The sequence below is a fragment of the Nicotiana sylvestris genome, chromosome 6, assembly GCF_000393655.2.
Source record: "Nicotiana sylvestris chromosome 6, ASM39365v2, whole genome shotgun sequence".
Lineage (NCBI taxonomy): Eukaryota > Viridiplantae > Streptophyta > Magnoliopsida > Solanales > Solanaceae > Nicotiana > Nicotiana sylvestris.
This window is the reverse complement of record NC_091062.1, coordinates 133610560-133620559: the sequence shown is the minus strand read 5'-3', so window position 1 is coordinate 133620559 and position 10000 is coordinate 133610560. Positions and strand designations below refer to the sequence as shown.

Here is a 10000-nt window from a genome sequence, read left to right as displayed (position 1 = left end):
TCAGATGTAGGATACCTATCCAGAAGTTTTCGCAACTCAATCATAGATGATGGAATCATCAAAGATTTGACCTTTTCGAACTCTGTCTGTAACTCACTAGAGGCCCGGGAAACAAAGAGAAGATGTGTACGAACGAGATATCCAGCAACAAGAAGAAGGAAAAGGATTGAATAGAGGAACTCCCGAGCATTTGGCGATCTCAGATGTGTCGATATCAATGGTGACTCATTATTTCGATGAATCATTTCTTCGGACAGAAGAAGATTATGTAAACACTTACTCGAGATCTCACTTATCAGATTCCATTGTGGAAGACACAATTTTTTCTGAAGAATTCGCCATGATATACCTGATCCATGCATAATATCATGAAAAATGGGTACAAATTTTTGACTGCTACTTAGTATTGGCAATAGGTCTGAAAAAGTATCTAAAAATATCAAATTTAGATATTTGTACCCTGTCGAAGTAAGGAACCATGGCATATATGTTTGGAATAGATTCCATTTTGAGAGAGTTGAAAAAGCACTATCTCGTTGAAAGGTTCTATACATCTGCCCTTTCTCAACGCATTTCTATGTCCTATAGATTTACCCGTTGTTGATTGGAAGTTGGAAACTGATATTCGAAAGAAACGATTGCTTAATTACAGTATTGATTTTGGAATCTGTATATTTTGTGGTAATTGCGTTGAGTATTGTCCAACAAATTGTTTATCAATGACCGAAGAATATGAACTTTCTACTTATGATCGTCACGAATTGAATTATAATCAAATCGCTTTGGGTCGCTTACCAATGTCAGTAATTGATGATTACACAATTCGAACAATTTCGAATTTACCTCAAATAAAAAATGAATAAACCCTAAATTCGAAAAAAATTCCGAATTACGAAGGCTTAGTTCGGATCTAAAAGAATGATATTTTTGCTTGTTCAATTCAAACTAGTGGTTGGTTAATGAGACTCCTAGCTTAATTTAGATTGAAAACAAAACGGATTTCTATATTATAGTTATAATAATAGTAATGGTTTCAAAGTAGATAAATGATATCCAAAATCGATAGGTTTAAACTACTCGTTCGACGAATAAAGAATTGATAGTGGTCCAATAAAATAAAAGCATCTACGTCAATTCATACCCATTACAATTTCATTCAATTAACAATTAAGAAGTATCATAAAAAATTGAAAAACTTCTTTTTTCCTGGTCAGGTCAATAAAGTCATGAAATTCTTCGTTTTTGATTTTTGATAAAAAATGGATTTATCTGAACCAATACATGATTTTCTTTTAGTCTTTCTAGGGTCGGGTCTTATATTAGGGGGTCTAGGAGTGGTATTACTTCCCAATCCAATTTATTCTGCCTTTTCCTTGGGATTGGTTCTTGTTTGTACATCGTTATTCTATATTCTATCTAACTCCTATTTTGTAGCTGCTGCGCAGCTACTTATTTACGTAGGAGCTATAAATGTTTTAATCATTTTTGCTGTGATGTTCATGAATGGTTCAGAATATTACAAAGATTTTCATCTTTGGACCGTAGGAGATGGAATTACTTCGATGGTTTGTATAAGTCTTTTTATTTCACTAATTACTACTATTTCAGATACGTCATGGTACGGGATTATTTGGACTACAAGATCAAACCAGATTATAGAGCAAGATTTTATAAGTAATAGTCAACAAATTGGAATTCATTTATCAACAGATTTTTTTCTTCCATTTGAACTGATTTCAATAATCCTTTTAGTTGCTTTAATAGGTGCAATTGCTGTAGCTCGTCAATAAAAAATTTCTATTAAAACTTGGAATTCAAATAAAATTTTGTTCTGTCTTATCACATTCATTTTCCTTCAATTCTATTTGAATTCCTGTTGTATAAATAGAAAGACTTTTTTTGAAGATCGAAGAAATTCCCCGGCTTTGAGAAAATTTTTAATCTACTTTTGTCCTTGTAATTGACATAGACCCCAGTTCTCTAATAAAATGAGGATACTACATTGGGAATAGCCGGGATAGCTCAGTTGGTAGAGCAGAGGACTGAAAATCCTCGTGTCACCAGTTCAAATCTGGTTCCTGGCACATGATTAATTTGTATGGGTCTCTCTTCCCTCGAATTAATTTCTAATTAATTGATATGAATCAACATACATATTCTTTTAGAGTCTAGATTAGAATAATAGCTTTATCCAGTTTGGCGAGATATACCCCATCTATGTTCTAGATGGGTAGAGTTTCTTAGATAAAGTATCTAAAAGAATTGGATTCTATCTCCTCTTTTTTTTCTCCTCTCGTTCAACCGAATTTGAATACGTAATACATATTCGAAAGGTTCAATTGGTTAATTGTTGAAAGGCTCAAAAGTCGAATCCGAATCTAGGGGGGTTGAAATAGACAAGATTCAGCTCAGATCCAAAGAAATAGAATCCGATATTCTCTCATTTCTTTGTCTTTTCTTTCATATTCGATTTCTTCATTCCGGATTTCTCCATTCCTTCCTATATGCCTTTCTAGAACCCATCTAAGTAATGTGCGCAGTACAAAGTTCATGATGCAGAACTCATTTGGTTCATCCTATTGGTGTGACCCATCCGAAATAAGTATCTTCCAAATAAATGTGAGAATTCCAATGAATCCCTAATTGTCTTTTTTTGTTAGCCTATCGATAATTCCCTAAATTAGACCTGCTTAATCTAGAACAGAACGTGCAATCCTTGAATATCTGAAATTGTCTAAGTGGAAATAGCTTTCTTATCATTCAATGAGCATCTTGTATTTCATAAAAATTGGGGGCAATGGTAGCTTCATCGATATTACCTACCAAATAAAAGGCCTGTTCAGGAAGACCATCTAATTCTCCGGAAAGGATCAATTGAAATCCTCGAATTGTTTCTGCTAGACCAACATATTTCCCTGGAGAACCGGTAAATACTTCTGCTACGAAAAAGGGTTGTGATAAGAAACGCTCAATTTTTCGCGCTCTTGCTACGAGTAAACGATCCTCTTCGGATAATTCGTCCAATCCAAGGATAGCTATAATGTCCTGAAGTTCTTTGTAACGTTGTAAAGTTTGCTTAACTCTTTGGGCGGTTTCGTAATGTTCCTCACCAACGATCCGAGGTTGAAGCATGGTTGACGTTGAATCTAAAGGATCTACTGCTGGATAAATACCTTTGGCAGCCAATCCTCTTGATAGTACGGTAGTAGCATCTAAATGTGCAAATGTCGTAGCAGGAGCAGGGTCGGTCAAATCGTCTGCGGGTACATAAACTGCTTGAATAGAGGTTATGGACCCTTCTTTGGTAGAAGTAATTCTTTCTTGTAAAGAACCCATTTCGGTACTCAGGGTGGGTTGATAACCCACAGCGGAAGGCATTCTACCCAATAAGGCCGATACTTCGGATCCTGCTTGGACGAAACGGAAGATATTGTCAATAAAAAGAAGTACGTCTTGCTCATTAACATCTCGGAAATATTCCGCCATAGTTAGGGCAGTCAAACCAACTCTCATACGAGCTCCCGGCGGTTCATTCATCTGACCATAAACTAGGGCTACTTTTGATTCTGCAATATTTTCTTCATTAATTACTCCAGATTCTTTCATTTCCATGTAAAGATCATTTCCTTCCCGAGTACGTTCACCCACTCCGCCAAATACGGATACGCCCCCGTGAGCTTTAGCAATATTGTTAATCAATTCCATAATAAGTACTGTTTTACCCACTCCAGCTCCCCCGAATAGTCCGATTTTTCCTCCACGGCGATAAGGGGCTAAAAGATCTACTACTTTAATTCCTGTTTCAAAAATAGATAATTTTGTATCCAACTGTATAAAGGCGGGCGCAGATCTATGAATAGGAGACGTTGTACTAGTATCTACAGGCCCTAAATTATCAACAGGTTCTCCGAGCACGTTAAAAATTCGTCCCAGAGTCGCTCCCCCGACCGGAACACTTATAGGAGCTCCTGTGTCAATCACTTCCATTCCTCTCGTTAGACCCTCTGTAGCACTCATAGCTACAGCCCTAACTCGATTATTTCCTAATAATTGCTGTACCTCACAAGCCACATTAATTGGTTGACCAACACTATCTCGACCTTGAACTACCAGAGCGTTATAAATATTCGGCATCTTGCCCGGGGGAAAGGCTACATCTAGTACCGGACCGATGATTTGGACGACACGCCCCGGGTTTTTTTTTTCAAGCGTGGAAACCCCAGAACCAGAAGTAGTAGGATTGATTCTCATAATAATAAAATAAATAAATATGTCGAAATGTTTTTGCAAAAATTATCGAATTCAAAATAAATGTCCGCTAGCACGTCGATCGGTTAATTCAATAAAATGGGAATTAGCACTCGATTTCGTTGGCACCATGCAATTGAACCGATTCAATTGTTTACTTATTCACTGAGACTGAGTGAATTTGCAAGCCCACCCAACCTATTTTAATTTTAAAATCTCAAGTGGATGAATCAGAATCTTGAGAAAGTCTTTCATTTGTCTATCATTATAGACAATCCCATCCATATTATCTATTCTATGGAATTCGAACCTGAACTTTATTTTCTATTTCTATTACGATTCATTATTTGTATCTAATTGGCTCCTCTTCTTATTTATTTTTGATTTCAATTTCAGCATATCGATTTATGCCTAGCCTATTCTTTTCTTTGTGTTTTTCTTTCTTTTTTATACCTTTCATAGATTCATAGAGGAATTCCGTATATTTTCACATCTAGGATTTACATATACAACATATACCACTGTCAAGGGGGAAGTTCTTATTATTTAGGTTAGTCAGGTATTTCCATTTCAAAAAAAAAAAAGTAAAAAAGAAAAATTGGGTTGCGCTATATATATGAAAGAGTATACAATAATGATGTATTTGGCAAATCAAATACCATGGTCTAATAATCAAACATTCTGATTAGTTGATAATATTAGTATTAGTTGGAAATTTTGTGAAAGATTCCTGTGAAAAGTTTCATTAACACGGAATTCGTGTCGAGTAGACCTTGTTGTTGTGAGAATTCTTAATTCATGAGTTGTAGGGAGGGATTTATGTCACCACAAACAGAGACTAAAGCAAGTGTTGGATTCAAAGCTGGTGTTAAAGAGTACAAATTGACTTATTATACTCCTGAGTACCAAACCAAGGATACTGATATATTGGCAGCATTCCGAGTAACTCCTCAACCTGGAGTTCCACCTGAAGAAGCAGGGGCCGCGGTAGCTGCCGAATCTTCTACTGGTACATGGACAACTGTATGGACCGATGGACTTACCAGCCTTGATCGTTACAAAGGGCGATGCTACCGCATCGAGCGTGTTGTTGGAGAAAAAGATCAATATATTGCTTATGTAGCTTACCCTTTAGACCTTTTTGAAGAAGGTTCTGTTACCAACATGTTTACTTCCATTGTAGGTAACGTATTTGGGTTCAAAGCCCTGCGCGCTCTACGTCTGGAAGATCTGCGAATCCCTCCTGCTTATGTTAAAACTTTCCAAGGTCCGCCTCATGGGATCCAAGTTGAAAGAGATAAATTGAACAAGTATGGTCGTCCCCTGTTGGGATGTACTATTAAACCTAAATTGGGGTTATCTGCTAAAAACTACGGTAGAGCTGTTTATGAATGTCTTCGCGGTGGACTTGATTTTACCAAAGATGATGAGAACGTGAACTCACAACCATTTATGCGTTGGAGAGATCGTTTCTTATTTTGTGCCGAAGCACTTTATAAAGCACAGGCTGAAACAGGTGAAATCAAAGGGCATTACTTGAATGCTACTGCAGGTACATGCGAAGAAATGATCAAAAGAGCTGTATTTGCTAGAGAATTGGGCGTTCCGATCGTAATGCATGACTACTTAACGGGGGGATTCACCGCAAATACTAGCTTGGCTCATTATTGCCGAGATAATGGTCTACTTCTTCACATCCACCGTGCAATGCATGCGGTTATTGATAGACAGAAGAATCATGGTATCCACTTCCGGGTATTAGCAAAAGCGTTACGTATGTCTGGTGGAGATCATATTCACTCTGGTACCGTAGTAGGTAAACTTGAAGGTGAAAGAGACATAACTTTGGGCTTTGTTGATTTACTGCGTGATGATTTTGTTGAACAAGATCGAAGTCGCGGTATTTATTTCACTCAAGATTGGGTCTCTTTACCAGGTGTTCTACCCGTGGCTTCAGGAGGTATTCACGTTTGGCATATGCCTGCTCTGACCGAGATCTTTGGGGATGATTCCGTACTACAGTTCGGTGGAGGAACTTTAGGACATCCTTGGGGTAATGCGCCAGGTGCCGTAGCTAATCGAGTAGCTCTAGAAGCATGTGTAAAAGCTCGTAATGAAGGACGTGATCTTGCTCAGGAAGGTAATGAAATTATTCGCGAGGCTTGCAAATGGAGCCCGGAACTAGCTGCTGCTTGTGAAGTATGGAAAGAGATCGTATTTAATTTTGCAGCAGTGGACGTTTTGGATAAGTAAAAACAGTAGACATTAGCAGATAAATTAGCAGGAAATAAAGAAGGATAAGGAGAAAGAACTCAAGTAATTATCCTTCGTTCTCTTAATTGAATTGCAATTAAACTCGGCCCAATCTTTTACTAAAAGGATTGAGCCGAATACAACAAAGATTCTATTGCATATATTTTGACTAAGTATATACTTACCTAGATATACAAGATTTGAAATACAAAATCTAGAAAACTAAATCAAAATCTAAGACTCAAATCTTTCTATTGTTGTCTTGGATCCACAATTAATCCTACGGATCCTTAGGATTGGTATATTCTTTTCTATCCTGTAGTTTGTAGTTTCCCTGAATCAAGCCAAGTATCACACCTCTTTCTACCCATCCTGTATATTGTCCCCTTTGTTCCGTGTTGAAATAGAACCTTAATTTATTACTTATTTTTTTATTAAATTTTAGATTTGTTAGTGATTAGATATTAGTATTAGACGAGATTTTACGAAACAATTATTTTTTTATTTCTTTATAGGAGAGGACAAATCTCTTTTTTCGATGCGAATTTGACACGACATAGGAGAAGCCGCCCTTTATTAAAAATTATATTATTTTAAATAATATAAAGGGGGTTCCAACATATTAATATATAGTGAAGTGTTCCCCCAGATTCAGAACTTTTTTTCAATACTCACAATCCTTATTAGTTAATAATCCTAGTGATTGGATTTCTATGCTTAGTCTGATAGGAAATAAGATATTCAAATAAATAATTTTATAGCGAATGACTATTCATCTATTGTATTTTCATGCAAATAGGGGGCAAGAAAACTCTATGGAAAGATGGTGGTTTAATTCGATGTTGTTTAAGAAGGAGTTCGAACGCAGGTGTGGGCTAAATAAATCAATGGGCAGTCTTGGTCCTATTGAAAATACCAATGAAGATCCAAATCGAAAAGTGAAAAACATTCATAGTTGGAGGAATCGTGACAATTCTAGTTGCAGTAATGTTGATTATTTATTCGGCGTTAAAGACATTCGGAATTTCATCTCTGATGACACTTTTTTAGTTAGTGATAGGAATGGAGACAGTTATTCCATCTATTTTGATATTGAAAATCATATTTTTGAGATTGACAACGATCATTCTTTTCTGAGTGAACTAGAAAGTTCTTTTTATAGTTATCGAAACTCGAATTATCGGAATAATGGATTTAGGGGCGAAGATCCCTACTATAATTCTTACATGTATGATACTCAATATAGTTGGAATAATCACATTAATAGTTGCATTGATAGTTATCTTCAGTCTCAAATCTGTATAGATACTTCCATTATAAGTGGTAGTGAGAATTACGGTGACAGTTACATTTATAGGGCCGTTTGTGGTGGTGAAAGTCGAAATAGTAGTGAAAACGAGGGTTCCAGTAGACGAACTCGCACGAAGGGCAGTGATTTAACTATAAGAGAAAGTTCTAATGATCTCGAGGTAACTCAAAAATACAGGCATTTGTGGGTTCAATGCGAAAATTGTTATGGATTAAATTATAAGAAATTTTTGAAATCAAAAATGAATATTTGTGAACAATGTGGATATCATTTGAAAATGAGTAGTTCAGATAGAATTGAACTTTTGATCGATCCGGGTACTTGGGATCCTATGGATGAAGACATGGTCTCTCTAGATCCCATTGAATTTCATTCGGAGGAGGAGCCTTATAAAGATCGTATTGATTCTTATCAAAGAAAGACAGGATTAACCGAGGCTGTTCAAACAGGCATAGGCCAACTAAACGGCATTCCCGTAGCAATTGGGGTTATGGATTTTCAGTTTATGGGGGGTAGTATGGGATCCGTAGTCGGAGAGAAAATCACCCGTTTGATTGAATACGCTGCCAATCAAATTTTACCCCTTATTATAGTGTGTGCTTCTGGGGGGGCGCGCATGCAGGAAGGAAGTTTGAGCTTGATGCAAATGGCTAAAATATCGTCTGCTTTATATGATTATCAATTAAATAAAAAGTTATTTTATGTATCAATCCTTACATCTCCGACAACTGGTGGAGTGACAGCTAGTTTTGGTATGTTGGGGGATATCATTATTGCCGAACCCAACGCCTACATTGCATTTGCAGGTAAAAGAGTAATTGAACAAACATTGAATAAAACAGTACCCGAAGGTTCACAAGCAGCTGAATACTTATTCCAGAAGGGTTTATTCGACCTAATTGTACCACGTAATCTTTTAAAAAGCGTTCTGAGTGAGTTATTTAAGCTCCACGCCTTTTTTCCTTTGAATCAAAAGTCAAGCAAAATCAAGTAGAGCACTAAGTTCAATTATTTTATTTGTGTTTGTAGCAAAAAAGTAGTTAGTTTGTCGGAATCAAAGTAAATAAGATAATAATGGCGCTTTCTTTGGTGATAGAAGATCTAATTGTAGAAAGAATCAAAACTAAAGTTGAGGATAACTCTTTTTTTGACCTATATTCCTGATTACGAATCAAGAAGCCTTTATCAACAAGAGTGAGTTCTTCCTTTCGTGAAATTAGGAAAATAAAACGAATTTCTTCTTCTTGTCTTAGGTATATAATTTGAAATTCAAATATAGATAATAGAGTTTTGTATCTTTCTCTATCTCCCGAAAAACCATTTTAGCTAAAAATTCATGTTGGGTCGGATTCGAACGAATCTTTCGATAATCTGTAAGAAACTCTTTATCTATTTTTAGAAAATTAGAAGACAAGAACAAAAGACAAAGAAATGAAGAAAAATAATAAAGTTTATTATGATACATATCTTTCTCATGTAGGGGATGAATAAGTCCATTTATTTAGTTCTACAGTTCTACATTCTTTGCACTTATTATACCTACTCAGTTAGATTTAGATATATAGATACTTAGATCTATACTAAGAATTTCAAATTCTTCAAATTCTATTAATAATAAATATTATCTAATTTCTAATTAGTAATTAGAATTCAAATTCTTAATTTAATTATAATTATTACAAGATATCTTTATTTATATAATAACATAATAACAGATACAAATAGTAAATCGAGGTACCCCTTCTATGACAAATTTGAACCTTCCATCTATTTTTGTGCCGTTAGTAGGCCTAGTCTTTCCGGCAATTGCAATGGCTTCTTTATTTCTTCATGTTCAAAAAAATAAGATTGTTTAGATCCGCTGGGACCCAATCTCATCCATTTTTTTTTTGAAAACGTGGACTTGTATCATAACACAGATATCTATTTATTGGAATATAGTATAACATGTGATTTCCACCGAACATAAAGGAAAAAACTCTTATGCCCGCAGAAATATGATATATGGATATATCAATTCTAACAATTTTCAAATAGATCAGGATCGCTGGATGGCTGAAATGTAGTCGGTGAATCTCTATGTATATCGATATGTATAGTGGGATCGTATTAAATAAAGAGTATGTTATTATTTTAGATTTAACCAATTTGATGAATTACTCCTAAAGGTTGACATCAAACTAGTGCTAG

At 35.6% G+C, this 10000-nt stretch overlaps 1 non-coding gene across 1 annotated transcript; it reads left to right on the top strand.

Moving 5' to 3' along the window:
• Positions 1 to 2011: 2011 nt before the first annotated feature.
• TRNAF-GAA (transfer RNA phenylalanine (anticodon GAA)) lies at positions 2012 to 2084 on the top strand. The gene has a single exon. It is a non-coding gene; the product is annotated as a tRNA-Phe (tRNA).
• The last annotated feature ends 7916 nt before the right edge of the window (positions 2085 to 10000 follow it).